This window comes from Cyanistes caeruleus, chromosome 1, assembly GCF_971803275.1.
Source record: "Cyanistes caeruleus chromosome 1, bCyaCae1.hap1.1, whole genome shotgun sequence".
Taxonomy (NCBI): domain Eukaryota; kingdom Metazoa; phylum Chordata; class Aves; order Passeriformes; family Paridae; genus Cyanistes; species Cyanistes caeruleus.
In genome coordinates, this window is record NC_141701.1 from 23525541 (window position 1) to 23543249 (window position 17709).

The following is a 17709-nucleotide window of genomic DNA, read 5'->3' on the forward strand; positions in this document are numbered from 1 at the left end:
TAACAGAACCTAAAGAGAAGTAACACTTCATTTTACCTTTTCTATTAAAGCAAAAAGCTCACCAGTGTCGGTTGTGTGCAGGTGCTATGCACAGTGGGGAACAACTCAAACCAGCATGTGTTCTTTGAAATATTTCTTTTAAACAGACACTAAGTATTTTCAGCTTTTGGAGAATGTGACTCAAAATAACAAGAAGATAAAATATCACCATGCTGTGCAAGGGAGGATATGTGCAGTTATCTGCTGTGATTTCATACTAATATTTAGCTATCATATAGCGCTCTCTCTGCTGACCCCACTGTATAAACACTCAGTAATTAACCAGCACACTCCCTGCTATGCAACAGGTAGGTAATATTGCTCTTACCATCCCCAAGCTACACAGAAGGAATTTAGACAGCGAGATGACAAACCTTATCCAGACCCACTTGGGAAGTCTATGGCAAAGCAGAGTAGGATCAGTTCCTGCAAAATGTGCTCGCTTTCTCCCACTCTGCCTTTTATGTTACAGTCCAGAGACATGTAAGACTTCAGTGCAGCCCTGAGCAGAGAGGAGTCCACCTGCAAAAACTCCTAAAGCTGTTTCACACCACTGACAGTTTCTGGAGCAGCCACGGCTCAGAGGGGAGCCGCGGGAGTGCTGTAAATCAGGACTGAGGCATATTGGCAGAGCTTTGTGGGAAAGCTTGCCTGGGGTCTGCCTGTTACGTGTTTTTCTCAGCGCTTTTGATGCTTCTTTTTCCTTACGGTGAAGCACTGCCCCCAGTCATCCTGTGGTCATCATTTATTAATTGTCCAGCTTAATTATCACATTTAGTTCTGCTGAGAAGGGGGTGTGGAAACAAACAGAACACAAGCAGTTTACTGTGGAGGGCAGCTGCATGCTCCCCAGTGCAGGAATGGCTTGTGAACCTCCCACAGCCTGTTGTGCCCAAGCAGAGACAGTGCTTGTCACCTGCCCTTCAGGAAGAAGCTCTTGGTTCATCCCATTTGCACTTATTGCCTTTAGAAGAGCAACCAAAATGATGAAAATTGTTCTCAACAGAAAAAAAAAAACCAAAGCAACAAAAACCCAACAAACCAGACCCAATAATATTACACATGTAAGGATTAACTGCTCTCATTTTGCACTTGATTTTGCTGTAAGCTTTAACTGATGAGGAAGCAGAGTTCATGGACCACTGAGATTATTTTCACCACAGGAAATTATGTGAAGGAAAAGGCAACCTTCATAAGGAAATTGGTAAAATCTTGTTAAAACTTCAATTTACTTTAAGGATTGCATTTTTTTCTACAAGGATGTCAGGAAACTTGGGAAGGCACTAAAAAGCACTGTCTATTTTTCTCATTTTACCCCTGAAGGAATCAAAATATGCAATTTCGGAGACATTTCGATAAAAATGGCCTTAGAGAAAGCAACAGTGTTTTGCTGTCACAATATTCATAAAGTTTTGTCTTGGCTATTGAAAGAGACTGTTGGCTTCTTAACTTCATTGCAAGGAAACTGCTTATGACCCATGTTTTCCTTAGCCCAACACATTCTTATTCCCTAGTATGAAAGACATCTCTACTTAAACTGCAGCAACATTGCCACCACTCCTAAAACAGGCTGGTGCAGCGCAGTCCTGACTATCAGAGCTCACATCTCTCACAAAAATCAGACTGCATGTTTTTCCAGGTGCTGCCATCTTGGAAACAAGACACATGGGGACCAAAAAATGTGTTTCAGGACTTAACCTGAGGCCTACAATTAGAATTTTTTATTGAACCTAGTTATTGCAAACTTCTTTCAACTGAAGTGTACATTTGTTTAAACACCTTCAAACTCGTATTTGCTCTGGCTGTTGAAGGAATGTATATTCTCAGAGTCAGTAGAAGAAAACAGTGCCGTTTAACTGGCAGTGTAATGTCTTAAAACTGAAATGCTTCACTTTAAGCAGTACAATTTTACAGAGATTGCAAAGAGGTGCTGCAAACCTTTTAAATGTGCAGGGTAAAGTTTCTCCATGGAAGCATTTTGCTGCACACAAGCAACACAACAAACACACCCCAGTTCAAATGCCTATAGATACATGAACATACCGTGATTCTGTGTGACTCAGGCAGACTGCTAGAGACCTATTTTCTAGCTTATTTTCTTGCATTTTCAGCTGCCTTCAGACGAAGTTAATCCTGAAATGTAAACCATCTCTTTAGGTGGAATTTTAAAGGAGTCTAAAGAAAATATGCAGACCATATGCAAAACTCCCTCAACTTCTTTGGAAATGAGATTTTGGTTCCTAGTTTTCCCCTGAAAATGGGAACAATGGTAATTCTTTTTTCCTAACATTTGCCTGTCTGTTTTACATGTTCATATAACTCTTAACCTACCTTGACTGAACCCTCTGGGTGTTATTCTGATTTGAATAGCATAATACATACTAATCCAGATAGCAAAATGCCAAGCTCCCAGCTGCTGTCTCATGGACCTCAGGGTTACAAGAGAACAGGCACTGACTCTGCAGAGCAACTCCTGGAACATCTCTCCATGTCAGATCAGAGCCTCAGCATATGAGCTGGAAAAAGACTTCTGGCCTCTCCGAGGATGTTAGAGAGACTCAGTCCAGCCCAAATATCCATGTGGGGACTCCTTTTCCGTTAGATCATGACAGTTAAAACATGAAGTGCAGAAAGAGAATTAGGTGTTAGGAAATTTTGAGCGCTGTCTAGCTCTGGGTTTGACCAGAACATAAAACACATAGAGAAGCAGTCACAGCACCAGGTCGGGGAGAGCTCAGGACCCATTTGGACAATGATCTCAGGCACATGGTGCGATTCTTGGGGATGGTGCTGTGCAGGGCCTGGAGCTGGAATAAATTATCAATTATTTTGAATTATTATATTGACTCAGTCTCAATTATTGTGACTCCCAATTCAGCACACTCTGTGATTATGTGATATATCATTAGCAACTTTCTGTGTTACATTTCTCAGATTAGCACCATGAAAATTAATAAAATATGTGAAATTACAGCTCTTTCAAATGATAGTGTGTTGGATCCTTTCTTGCTTTTTTCTCTTAATCACCAGGATTTCTCAATGGACAGATCTTCACACATGAGCTTCAATATGCCTTCAACAGCATCTACCTTTCTTGTGATCCTTGTCATTTCTAGTCTGTTTTGGAAAGGCACAGTGATATCAATATTATTTCAGGCATCATTTCAGGGGACATCACTGCTAGGATATTTTTGTCAATGATTTTCTGAAGTGGCTGCAGCCCCTGCTCATTCTGTGGTTATATCTGATTCTAGACAGCACTTGAGTAACATTTGCTGCTATTTCCAACCCAGGTCCATGAGGTAAAGCACAAGCTTTGTAACCATTTTTTCAGGAACACAGCAAAGACATGGCTATTTTCCAGGGTGGTGTTGGAACACCTCTATTTGTCACTCTTCTCCTGGTACAGTGAAGAATTTCCCACTCTTTATTCATAGTTTCTGGCCTAAACAGGCATAAACTGATGTAATGGCATAAGAAGTCTCCCTCTCTATTCCACTCCTATACCCTGAATATTTCTGCAATCACTTTCTCCATGAGGAAACAAAGCACTAGAGGTCAGGACAGGTACAAGAGAAAAGAGAATCATCCCAAATTTGGTGGCCAAATTGAAAAAGTGACTGAGTTTTCAGCTAGCCCTACAAGTGCTAAAAGTGTCTTCACATGTCCTTCACTGACTCTGTCCCCCTCCATCATATGTAGTCTTTGCTTTGCTAAAACATGGATTTCCTCCTCTGAGCCTTTACAGTCTATATCCTCAGCTATGTCTGTGGCTTATAATGAGACTGAGACTTTACCCATGAACCAAGGAGCCCAGGACTGCACTAAGTGTCTAATCCTATAAGAAAGCCTTTTGCAGCACTTTGAGAGGGAAAACTACCTCCCTGAGAACTGATAAAATGCCTCTGTCTACATGGTTTACAAACCCAAATGCACCTTTGCTACAACAAGATCTAAGTCACATCTGATTTATTACCTATTATCTTCCCTAAATCTTTATAAACGCAAATGCTTCCAAATATTTCCCTCCTGATGATTATGCAGTTAGGATGTTTTTTTTCCTGAGATATATGTTTGTGTTGTTTCCTAAGCAGAATCTAATTGTGCTATTTCCTGCACATATTTCTAACCCTGAAAGTCCCTTTGGAGAAGTGTTTCTGTGAAGAAGACTAAGCAATCAATGGGGCCAGAAAAACAGGAACCAGAAAGGAAATAAAGTTTCACAGTTCCCAGGCCCCATTTATTTTATATGGATGGCGCAGATTGTAGTTAAAAATCAGCGCCATGCAGGCAGGCAAAGCACAACTTGTCCCTGAGAAAGAGGGACAGGAGAGCTGGTAATGCATTACCAACCTCCTTTTACACACACATACACACCCCTCTATATATATTTATAATTTCTCTTATCATGTACATAAAGTAATTAAATAAAATCAGGTTCAGTTATAATCCCTGCAGACTTTTTCCAGCTCAGAATATTGCTGTTTACCATTAACCATTAATTAACATTTGTTTCCAATCTTTTATTCAGTTTTCACTCTGCATAGTAAAGGTCATGTCCAAGTAAATGTTCCAAAGTCTAATAAGAAAGAATTCATGGGGTGTTTTCATCAGGGACATATTCCATTGAAACCATTTAGATACTGCAGTGATCTGCTTTAAGATTTTGATAACTAAGACACACACATACACGTTGGTTTTTTTTCACAATTCATAGGTCACTTAAATTGTATTACAGGCAAACTGGTGATTTGCTATTAAAATTTTTAAGAACAGATACTATGCTGCTATACCCAATAGTCATGATTTAAAAAATATTTTTCTGGGTAGTCAGGATCATTGCTTCTCATCTTCCAGATAAATCTTAATAATAACTACAGAAATCCTGTAATTAATCAAATTTTTAAAAATTTAATGGTGTGTATCTGAGACAGTGAAAAATCATTAATTAAGTGTTCCTCATCACACAGAAGGTGTTGAGTGTAAAAGTTTTACTTAAAAAATTAATTATTATTCCATTCCTAGATTGCCAAAACAGTTCAGAAGTTCGTTCCTGAGAAACTCAGTTCCTTTATGGAGTTAGAGAACTTTTTTCATGAAATCTTAACACTATTTTGTGCCCTTTAGACTACAACTTTTGTTAAAACACATTAAAAAAAATGGTCATAATGATCAAAATGTTCTCCTAGACTCTGGAGGTTTTGAGAGGAACCTAAGTTATTTTCTAGCTCTACACCAAAATATTTACACCATTTCCAACTTGGGTCAGTTTCACTTTGGAAAATAAGTGGAGTACAAGAGGTCTGAATAAGTTTTGTTTTGTGATTTTTGCAGTATTCATAAGTTTACTGGGCTGAAACTCACACAGATCAAAACCAGGGAAAATGTTCCCATGAATTCCTGTGAAGATTGAATTTTTGGCAACTCTGCTGAAACCTAAAACAACCATGAGAGAGCTGCAATTGTCAAAAAATATTCATCAACATTTTCACTGTATATGGGTCTGTTTTATTTATGTAAAATTTTCTATGTGTTAGGATGTATGAGCTGTTTGCCTGTAACTTATCATCAACAAATCTCTGGGCAAGCACCAGGATTTGAGTGTCTGTCTTTTTGTGGCCTTACTACAGAGGTGCTGAGTTCCTACTGATCTCACTATACTGAGAGCTGTAAGCACTCTCCACCACCAACTGTGAGACCACTGGTCAAGAAAAATGCAGACATACTGGCTTTTTTGTGTCAAAACTGCCAAATTTGCAGTTCCCTCAAAATCTGTTGAAAGGCTTTAGGCATGTCTGCTAATCTGTGTCATCTGAATTAAAAAATCCTGAGATGATCCTAATGTTTCCATGCCAGCCCAAATCAAACTAAATCAAACTATACTAAGCCACCTGAATTTAATTCTACTACGAAACAGAGGGGAAATTCCCAGCTGTAATAGCAACAGAAGATGCTTTTCTTTAGATAAATAGTTACAAAGGATCTGTATTCATAGCATAAGAGGGAGGGAGGGAGGGAGGGAGGGAGGGAGGGAGGAAGGAAGGAAGGAAGGAAGGAAGGAAGGAAGGAAGGAAGGAAGGAAGGAAGGAAGGAAAACATTACAGTAATATGGTAAAAACAAATATATTACACTAATTCCCATTTCTACCATTTTGTCAAAGTGGAAAAGTCTCACAATAGGAGCAAACATGCCAAGTTTAACACAAAAGGGTTCAATGTGCAAGGTAGATGTGCCTTTATTCATCTCAGTCCTCTTCACTGTCTCTGTCTCTGACCTTCTCTTCAGCTCCTCACATCTAGGTTTCTTCACCCTCACCTAAAGAAAGAAAAATGTACAGATGGGTATCATAACTGTGCAAATAGTTCCTTTGAGAATATTTGGATGTCAGGAGTAAGAAACAAAGTTGAACTTGTTCAGCTTCTAAGGTTCTCAAGAGGTACCTCTCTGACAGAGTTATAGTTGCCCCAAACAAACCTTCCATACATCGTATTAATCAAAAGGGAAAAATAAAGGAATGGCAAAATCTCTTCAGAGCCTTTTGCATATGAGTGATGATCCTGTTAGTGAGCTGGAGAACCATTCCCCAAGACCCTGTAGAGCATTCCTGACCTGGAATGTAAACTGGGAAGATTATGTGCAATAATAGTCAGGAGTTAAAAAACAAGTCATTCCTGCAAAAGACCACTTATTACCATGTTATATATGTATCTATAACATTGTGAATAAATAACTAACTGGATGGTGTTGACAGCTTTGCTGTGTCTAACAGGAATGAATGCATGTTTAGACACAAATTGACAGCTGCTTTTGAAGTGGAAGGGCTTTCACTAACAGTGCTGGATCAGTACCTGAGTGAGAATTGCAAACCTATGTTTCCATAACAAATAACTGCTTCTAGTTTATAAAAAATGTAAGAACAGTAGGAAAATTGTTGTTTTGTGGGCTGCTCTTCAGCAAATTTCATATTCAATAAAATTCTTATAGTGTAGGTCATCTGGTTTATTGGTAAACTAAGAAGCTTGAAGAGAGAAAGGGGACTGATACCACACGAGGTGCAGAAAAGTCTCTTTAACTGCAGAATCTCAAAGCAATATTATTCTAGGTGTTTCCCTCTCTGCTTCTCTGCTTATGTTTCTTGTTCAACCCACAGCCTGTTTGCCCAGTGTTGTTCCAGTGCAATGCATAATGCAGAAATATTTGAAATGGGAAGCAGTTAGAGTTATTTTAACAGTAAGACTCAAGTATTAAAAAAGCAGGACATTTTAAAGTCAGGGTAAAGAGAAACCAGCAGTTTCTAGTTCTCAGTTTCTGTGTTTTGGAGTTGGCTGACAACACTACAGGCATATGGCACAGAAATAACACCTATGGGGAACGACACTGCCATCTGGGCCCAGTGCAGCTACACTGATTTACCCCACCTGAGAATGCAATCTGTAATCCTTCACAGGTGGATTTGGCCAGGATGAGAAGTAGCAAGATGAGGAAAAATGAAAAGCAATGGTAACAAAGTTACCACAGCCTCTTTTGCTTGCAATGAGAATCACTTTCAGACTTTTGCAGTCTCTTTTCATCTCCTTTTCTGTTTCCCCCCCTTTTTTTTTTCCATAGTCATTATCTTTTGCTCTGCTTGTCTTTCCTGGCTGGGTACTTTGCTCATTCCCACTTGTGTGATATTGATGCGACATTTTTGTGGATGTTCAGCCTCCTGATGGACCTGGGTCATGGCTGCAAGCCTGTTCCTCAGGCCACTCTGCCCTTTATTCTGCTGAAACGAAGCCATTCCTTACAGCTCTCTTTCTCACATATGACCAACAGACCTGTGGCACCATTACCAGCAAACTATCAACATTTACTAAGTTGAAAGTAGGGAAATTTTCCAGTGGTCCAGCCAAGTAAATGCTTATGAGGACACAGAGCACACACAGTGCCTCTATGTATACACGGAGGAGATGATCTAAAAGTTTCCTGTTACTGTAGTAGAGCTACTAAATGGAAATTGACGGAATGTGAAGAACATTATCATGGAAACGTCAGCAAGCAGACTAGCCTGTGGGAAAACATCACAAGAAAAGGAAAAAAGAGATCCCCTCCACATTAGAAAATTTGGATGAAGTGCTAAGCTGCAGGGGCTGGTTCTTGAACTAAATGTCAGTGCTTTGGGGTCAGTGACCTTACCTCTACAGTACTTTATTGGTAGTGTGATAGATAATTTATAGCTTTAAAAAATGCTGTAAGGACATACTCTTTCATGGAACATATGGTTTAGATTTGTACTATGTCCATTATTCTTATTTCTGACAATCTATAACAAGTCCATATAAATTTGTTACCAAATTGCTATTTTCTAATAGATATACAAAGTTTCCATTATTTGATGATATTATTGTCACAGGAGTACATATGTCAAGCCCAAAAGCTTCTATGAGTATGTGCCAGAATTTCATTTGACATACAGACTTAAATTTTAAGTGCAATCATATAGGCAATAAAGTTTCACCATTTCAGCTTGAATTCCTTGTAATAATAGCCTTTTGTTCTTTTCCTTCTTCTAAATAAAATTGACACTGACAGCATATTGGCAAAGTTAAAACAATACTATTATTACAAGTATTTAATCCCAATAAAAAGGAAATAATGTCTTTTTTTTTTTTTTTGTATTCCTTTGAAGAATTACTGCCTGATTACTTCATAATATCTTTATCTCTTAGTTATTTCTTGCCAAGACTGTGCTTCACTCCTCTGTTTGTGAAGAATGTCATTTTCTCCCCCAGATAGAAACAGAATTTTTTTCATTGGCTGTGAAATTCTTTCCTATTTCTGATACTCTTACAAGGATCTCCAACAGTGATTTATCATGGGAAATGGGTTTTAATTACTACCATAATTTGCATTGACATTGCAACAATCTGTAAGCTTGTTTCTGTTGTTTGGCCAAATGTGATTGTTTGCATAAACAATAACTTGCCATTTCCCTCATGCTGGTGACACAGAGTTCTGGTGACCTGGAGAAATTAGTGCATCATCTGCTCCCTTACAAGTCAACGGGATTTTGCCTTCCTCTTACATGGGAAAAGAATAAGGTTCCAGGTAAGAAATTGCTGAATGAGCTGCTTTTTACACCTTTTTCTTTACAAAAAGCTAATATTTTCATGACATTCAAGAAAAATAATACAAAAACTTTTGCTTCTTTCATTATACTATCCCAGCAGCCAAGGGTCACTGCTGAAATGTTATGTCTGCTAGCGACTGCCAAGATTTGTCATTAAGCACGATCACTTGGGAATGTTCCAAACATTAATACTTTTATATTTGAGATAATGATATTTTCAGTCAAGAAATATGCAATTTTTGCCAAACCCAAGCAAGGCAAGTGCAACTTCTCTTCAGTTGTATTGGCTGGACCTATATCACGTGGCAGGTGTCCTCCACAGCTTTGGTCCCCTGAGAGGTTGCTCTGGGGCCCTTCTGGAACATTTTGAGGTTCCCTCTTGACTTTGAGCCTGGGTTTCCTCTGCAGAACTAGCCAGGATTGTCTGGAAGTGATGCACATCTGAGTCTTGTCCCAGCAGGAGAAACACTCCTGGATCCCACACTGCGGAGGAAGAATTTATCATTGCCTATTCCCATTATTCTACCTCTCTGTTCATTTTATGACAAGCCATAACAAAACAACTAGCAAATGTTCAGTCATGACATTGTTTCTAGTGTATTTTTCAAACATAATTTGTTATTTTCACTTTTCAAAAATAAAGGTCTGTGACATGGCAATTGTCTGATTTTCATGCACACATTAACTTCATCTGTGCAACAAACACATTGAAAACATAATCACTCATCCTACTGCCACTGGAGATCAGCAATTCTCCATCAACACAGAAGGAAAACAAGAATGGGCTGTGTCCTGATTTAAAGGACAGGTGCCTGCCAAGGAAGGCAAGAACCTCCCTTGGAATGTAAAATATGACCCCCTTCCCTCCTAATTATTATAACTTTGAAATTACTGGGCTTTCAGGCAAAGATATGGAAAACAGAATAACAATTCTTCACCAGAATATATATGTGTGTGTGTATGTTTGAAACAAGACAAACAACAGCAGCAGCAATAACAAAAATAGCCAGAAGCCCAACCACAGCTGTCTCTGGGCCACAGGCATTTGCCATCGGTGCAGTTCCACTCGCAGCCAGCAGGGGTGCTGCTGGCTCCTGGCCGGCCGGCGGGTGCCATGATTCCTCCATGCCTGCAGGGAGCGCTGTGCTGCGAGCTCGGCCGCCTCAGCCCCATGGACAATGGCGGGAGTGATAGGAAACAGGCTTCCTTTACTAACTCCCGGGGGAGAGCCGGTCCCAGTGCCTCAACAGATGGCAGAATAGGCTGTAGCGGGAACCTCGGAAGCAGCAAGCTGGACCAGCAGAGGTGAGCACACCTCGGGGGGCAAACAAAGTGTAGCAAAAACTCTGAAGCCCACTGGGTGTCAGGTTAAAGTGTAGCAAGAGAAGCCTGAAGGAGTGGCAGAGAACAGCAGCCGAGCTCCCACATGCAGCCTGGAGAGGCTCCCTCAGCAGTGAGGAGAGGGGTTTGTGGTCCCAGATTTTCCTCTCAGGCACCCGAGCAGATGGCGAGGGTCCTTTCCAGTGAGATCAGGTGTTGAACTGGTCCCAGTTCAATGGCCAGTCTTACAAGACCTTACCCATGGTAAATTCTCCATGCAGCAGCAGCCCGGCACCAAGACCATGACTGTCTCACCTCCAATCCTAAGAGAGTAAGAGAGAGAGAGAGAGAGCTGAGCCCAGCCCCTCACCCCCAGCCAAAATGTTATTGCATCTTTGCATTTCCCACGAGAAAAAACAAAACAGCTAAGAGACTGCAGCCAGCTTCTTTCTTGCTCCCATCTTGGCCATATCTTTTGTCTCTCTTAAGTATCCATCGTATCCATCATTCCCACCTCTTAGGCAACAAATGGAAAAAAATTCCCTGAGAGAAAGAAAAAACAAAAAAAAAGAAAAATCCTAACCTCCAATGGTCTGCTCCTACATTTGACAAACCTGTATCTTCTATTAGTAGTAAAAATACTTTGTGTATATGAACTGCATTTCATGCAAAGATCCCTGTTGCATTACAAAGGTTGACTTATCATCATCCTTATTTTACAAATGGCCTGGCAATGTCACAATGAAAACTGTTATATCATTGTTCCTTCAGCTAGGTATTTTTAATCACTAGTGGCTAGGGCTGACCTTAAAATTAAACTCCCATGCCAAGTATCAAGCTAGTATTTAACCCTCCCCATTGTTCCCTAGTGATGTTTCATAGAAGTAATAGCAATGAGCTTGAACATGTTGCTGAGTGCTGTATGTTTGTAAAGGAGCATCCCTAAGACCAGTGAACATTCCACTCTACCAACAGTTTGAGCTATTCCTGGAGTAAAACAGGACCTATCTAGTTGGGCATCCCTCAGGAAGCTGTAAAACAAACAGAGGAGTACAGCTATAGATATAGGGTGATGTTAAGAAAGAAGAAATTGGTCCCCAGCATTTATGATTACAGAGCAGACAATCTTTCCTTTAGGAAAAAAATTGTTGGGGGTGAGTCTATAAGTTTTTTTGTTCTTTATGTGCGCTGGAAGGTTTTGGACACAAGAAAAAACAGTTGGTAAGAAATTAATCCTTTCAGTCAGGATATAGAAGGCTAATCTGTGGCATGAGAGCAAGGCAGTACAATTTGCAGCCTGGAAGGCACTGGAGGAGCAGAAAAAGAGAGGAAGAGTGAAGTCCAGAGCAGAACCAGAGTAAGTCCAGGGGTGAGGGAGATGTCCCTATTGCCTCCCCAGACCTTCAGAAAGTGTCAGATGCTGGCTCAACCTCCTTCTAGATCACAGGGAACACCTGCAAGTGGAGGCCCTTCTCCGTGCTGATGGGGACAGTCCATCCCTATGTAACTCTGTTGTACACTCTAAACAGCAATATAGTTTGGAATACATTTCTTTCAGGGACTCTAACTTCACACAAGAATGGAACAGAAACCCCTGAAATAGATCTGACTGGAATTTTGGTCCAAAAGAGTTTGTTACATCAAAAAGTCTAACTTCTGCTAGTACATAAGCTAGAGGATGTCACAAATATATTTCAATTCTTTAGGATCAAAAACTAATTAAACTAGGAAATTTCAATCTTCAGGTATCTTAACAGTTAAAGCTACAAGCGAAGCATAGGGTAGTCTGAGATTCCCAGTATCTACAAACCCAAGAGATACGGAAAAAGAGCTCCTGCATGAGAAATTTGAGGCAAGTCCTCACCCCACACAGAACCTCTTTCAAAATGAGAAGTGGGAAATCCTTCCTAACCCAAATTTGTGGATCGGTATTAAACTGATGAGCAAGAAGTGAGGGTTCAGGCTGAGAAACTTCAATACCATCTTAAAGAATGGGTGTCCCTTCTGTGTACCCATTGCTGGCTATGGCTGATCCCTGATGCTTCAGGGGAAAGCAAAATGTCTCCATGAGGTCTGAAAAGTGTATAATTGCCATTTGGACTCTGAGAGGAAAAATCCTTTCCCCATATATTTGCAGAGATTGTGAACTATCTTCCACTGAGCTGGAAAAGGCTTGAATGAAATAGAAGCAAGAGTGAGAAGTCCCACAGCCAATGCAAAAAGGAAATGAGTATGGTTTCACACACTCATTGGCCTAGCTAATCTCACAGGCTAGCTAGTCTCCAAGAATCTGTGACAAAACATGTATTTTTCAAAGTCTGTAATCCTGAGTTGATAGCAGAGCATTAACTTTTCCTGTACTACTTGTCAGCAATTATGGTGTTATTTTAATGTTACTGGGGCAGTCATGATAAAAGGTAATGGAAAGAGGGTTGCCAATTACAAAAACCATTCTCTGCTTTTGGTTCTTCCCACCTGTGTGTTGATGTTTGCCTTGTCCTATGAAACTTTTTGTGAAACTGGACAGGCCTCCTCTCTTCAGCAAAACCTGGCAGTGCTAGTATCAGCTTTATCAGAGCACAGCAGAGCCATGTGGATGTTTATGACAATAGCAGTGGTAATAAACAGAAGAGAAAGTTACAGAAAAGACAGATTTTTTTTCTTCTGGACCTTGTTCAACTCCTCTGCCAATACCCCCAGTTGGGCAAGTTGTCTCTCATTTGTGCTTGCTGACCTACTCCTTGGCACAGGTTATATAATTTTTTTACTTTTCCTAATGATTCTACAAGCCTGTGAGCAGATGTATTTTAAGTATTACCCAGTTTTTCCAATTCACTTGGAATATAGCAGTACCTCATCAAAAGTGGGTGGACTCTTGTAGTACTGATAGAGACATATTTCCCATCTTTTGTCTTTCAGATTCATAGGCATTTTTTCATATGCTCTTCAATTATAGCAATAAAAATATATACTATCTATATAAATATATAATATTTATATGAATGTATCAATTGTTATTTTTATATAAAATATAACATTTGATATCAATAATATCAAATATAAAAATATTGGATATCCATACACTTCAACAGCATGCATGGTGGATGCACCCTGGCTGGGTCAGTGCATGTAATAGTTTGTTTCTCATGGAATTCATTCAATTCAGCTGAGTCTGAGGAATCACACATATGAATTTTAATAGAAAGATACAATATATGTTCCTAAAAATATTAATCTCAAGAGGATTAACCAGTAAGTAAACACTGGAAATAATAGAAAAAAATCCTGTATTTTGTAAATTCAGCAGGTTAAGAGGTATGAAATACATGCTTGAATGTTGTTACCTTTGACTAAAAAAATAGATTGCACTGTCTTGCGTGTGATAACAGTTTCAGCCTACATGGCTGTTAGTTAATTTACCTTTCCACAGCTGTGTGAAAGTGCCTAATAAGATTCTTACTCCCTTAAAAACTCAGACTTCCGTAATTTAAAATCCTAACACTTTTTTACTGTAGCTCAACCTAGCAGTTCACTATTTTAGCCTCAGAGGAGTCAGAGAAAAGCTCTCACAGAAGGATACAAAACCCCAAAGTAAATTCCTGCGTTTGTATCCAACTCATGGAGTTTTATTAACCACCTGTCTTTTCATAGGTAGCCACCATCCTTCTCTGGGCAGCCCAGCTCAGAGCCCTGCTGCAGGGACACCACACTGTCTGTGCTATGGTTTGTCCTCAGAAGGTGCTGGAAGCCATACCCAGCAGCTGGCAGGTGGGAAGCAGAGTCTCTGTGGATGGGTGGAGTAAATGCTGTGAGGTGAGCAGAGAAACTATCTCCTTAAACTTACACAGCAAGAGATTGTTTGAGTAGGGAACAGAGGTAGGTCTTCTCTTCTCTGCCTCCCAACAAGCATCTCCCACAAATGTGTGTGCATTTCTCCTGCGTGGAACTCACTTTTTTCTACTCAATTTTGTTAAAGCTTTTCAGCCTATTCTTACTTTGAATTCGCCTAGCATCAACTTCAAACATTTCTACTCCGCTATGCCTTCATCTTCAAGGCATTCTGTTGCCAGCTTTACTGGCATTCTCCTGGGTATTCTGTATTTTTTACCTCCTTTGAGTCCCCAGCAGCTATTGGACTAGTGAAAAAAGGGAAGTAAAATATTGGCCAACAATGTAAATAGGGAAAAGAATGACCAAAATACCTTGGAAATCTGGGTAGAATTATTTCATACACAGAAAGGATCTTATTTTGATTTTTCTATTTTAAACACATCTGGACTTTAGAAGGATTAGAAGTCTGAGTCCTTCTCTGCAAAATCAAGTGAAGTTGCAAACCAGATCCAGATACCAGTGGCTGTGTGGCTCAAGGACTGATAGCTAGAAGCACTGAATTTACATTGAAGTCCTTCCTTGAAGCCTGTTTCTGCCTAGAAATGATCTAATGCCATTATTGTCTGTTGGCTCACAGGCATACTGTCTCTGGAGTGCAGGAAATAAAACCTGGTGATATTTGTTCAAGTTTTGGAGAGTTGCTCACAGTCACTATTTCATGCCTTTTCAATAACTTCATTGGAGAGAACAAGTATGGAATGAAAATGTTCTCATTCCTCCAGACCAGATTATAGCACTAAGTCAGCACTGGGATAAGTGCTCTGTGTTGCCTGGACAAATAAAAATTTTTAAAAAAAATTTAAAAAATATTTTTTTTTTTTTCTGTTTAGAGAAAAGTTGGAAAAGTTTGCTTAGTTACTGACTACAACAGATATGTGGAATGTGTGGGCTCAGCCATATTTCAGACCAATAGACTATGGCAAAGACAGTAAATTGCCTGATTTATCTGCTACCTGAAATCAAATAACAAAATAGTTACATGCTTCTCTCTGTGGATCCTTGTGCAGGTTATGGCTTTTAAGGAAATACGGGTGGACACAGTCGCCATGGGAAAAATGAAGGTCTGTCAAAACCAGAAGATTTCATGAAATTATTTGTTTTTTCTTAAAACTTTTTTAGGAATTAAAAAAAATATTTTGCTAAGAATGATAAAAGTTTTGTTTGTTATTTTCTGATTTAGTCCTTTCTTTTTCTTTAAAATTAAAAATAGTCCTAAACTTTTAATATTGTGAAACACAAAATATTTTCATTTCCCAGAACTTTCCTCATGGATTTTTTTTATTTCAAAATGAAACCATATTTCAATATCCTAAGAGGCTCATGAGAATGAGTTTATACTCTCTTCATATTTCTATCACATATTTAAATTGTCTTGTTTTGATGCATTCACTTCTTTCTATCTGTGTTTTGCCAAAAGTGTAGTACTGAAGTGTTAATAGAAAAATACCTTAGGAAACAAAAGTTGAAAGTCACATTACAAGTATTTCTGGATAGAACAACCTTGATGTGACAAATGACAAATCTCAAACAATGAATCCTATTTAACACTTGAATTTATATTCAATCTACAGTGTAAGACAAAGTATTTAAAGAAATTAATGGGAAAAGACAAATTCACAAGAAGTCTTAGGTAATGGAATTTCCCTTTCTGTGCTCTTTCAGTATGTTTCAGTTTGTGTCTTATTTGCTTGCATCCATTCATGACATAGTGATTCATTCAACTAAGTTATCCCTTCTTTTTCTTAGTGTTTCTAAGGCGCTAGTACATCTAATATTTCTTCATTTCAGAGAGACCAAGAGTTTACAGGATTAAAAGATTCAATCGGCTAATTACACAGATATTAAGGATCTTTACAGTTGTGTTACATATATTTTTCTTAATCCTCCCAGGTGTAGAAATCCTCATATTTCATACCAGAAAATGTCTCAAAGGGGGAAACACCTATTTCACTGAATACTTAATACCTTAGCTAGTGACTTCTCAGTTGTCTGAAACAGTTATGGTGGTAGACTAGTCTTTGCAAAACCTTAAATGAGGAATGGGACTAAACAAGATACCATATTTATTCACCGGTTTTCTTCATTTACATAACATACTAAGCATCATGTAACAGAGAAGCAAAGCATCACATTATTTTCTCCAAAACCAAAATGCTTTGAAATCAATTAACTTCTCAGGGAAAGACACAGTCTACTATTGACATTTATGTAAGTCAATGCAACCTCTAAAAACTGAGCCCCTAGCCTGCTTTGATGCTGCAGCCATTCTCCAGCCCAGCCTAGGTGACAGATGACCCACACAGTTGGCAGAGGAAGCAGAAAGCTCTTAAAAAATGCTAAGAGCTCCAGAAAATATGGATATGAGTCTAAATTTCAGGGTCCTAAGAAATGTCTCTCTTTCTGAGAAAAGTCAGGTGCAGGATGCTGCACCTAGGGAGGAATAACCCCGAGTACCAGTACAGGCTGGGGGCTGACCCAATAGACAGCACCTCTGCAGGAAAAGGTCTGGAAGTCTTGGTGGAAGGCAAATGGACATTGAGCCAGCAGTGCCCTCGTGGCCAGAAGTGCCAAAGGTATTCTGTGGTGCATCAGGAAATGTGGCCAACAGGTCGAGGGATGTGGTCCTGTCCCTCTGCTCAGCCCTAGTAATGCCACATTTGAAATGCTGTGTCCAGTTCTGGGCTCCTCGGTACAAGAAAGACAAGGAGCTACTGGAGAGGGTCAGCAGAGGAGCACAATGGTGAGGAGGGGTCTGGAGCATCTCTTCCATGAGGAGAGACTGGGGGAGCTGGGCCTGAGGGGGGAATCTCATCAACACCTATAAATACCTCAAAGGCAGGTGCCAAGAGGATGGTGCCAGACTCTTTTCAGTGCTGCCCAGTGACAGGACAAGGAGCAGTGGCTATAAACTAAAATACAAGAAGTTTCATCTCAACGTGAGGAAGGGCTTTGCATTGAGGGTGGCAAAGCACTGGAATAGGCTGCCCAGGGACATTTTGGACGCTCCCTCTCTGGAGATGTTCAAAACCCACATGTACATGTTCTGGTGTAAAATAATCTATTAATGAATAACAAATCTAAACTAAATCTAATCCAAACTAATTCAGTGATTTTATGATGACAAAGATGATATTTGGATAACTAAGCACAGTCAGTCCCACCCTCATGCCTCTGCAAATCATTGTTAGTACATTGTCCTTTGTTACATCTCAGTGCTATCCCTTCACCCCACATATACCAATACTGGCCCTCACAGCTTGCTCTTCTTCTACTAGTGCATTTTTTCCAAAATTCACACTCCTTTTTAAAAGATCTGGAGTGACAGCAAACAAGTTGGCAGTATCAGATA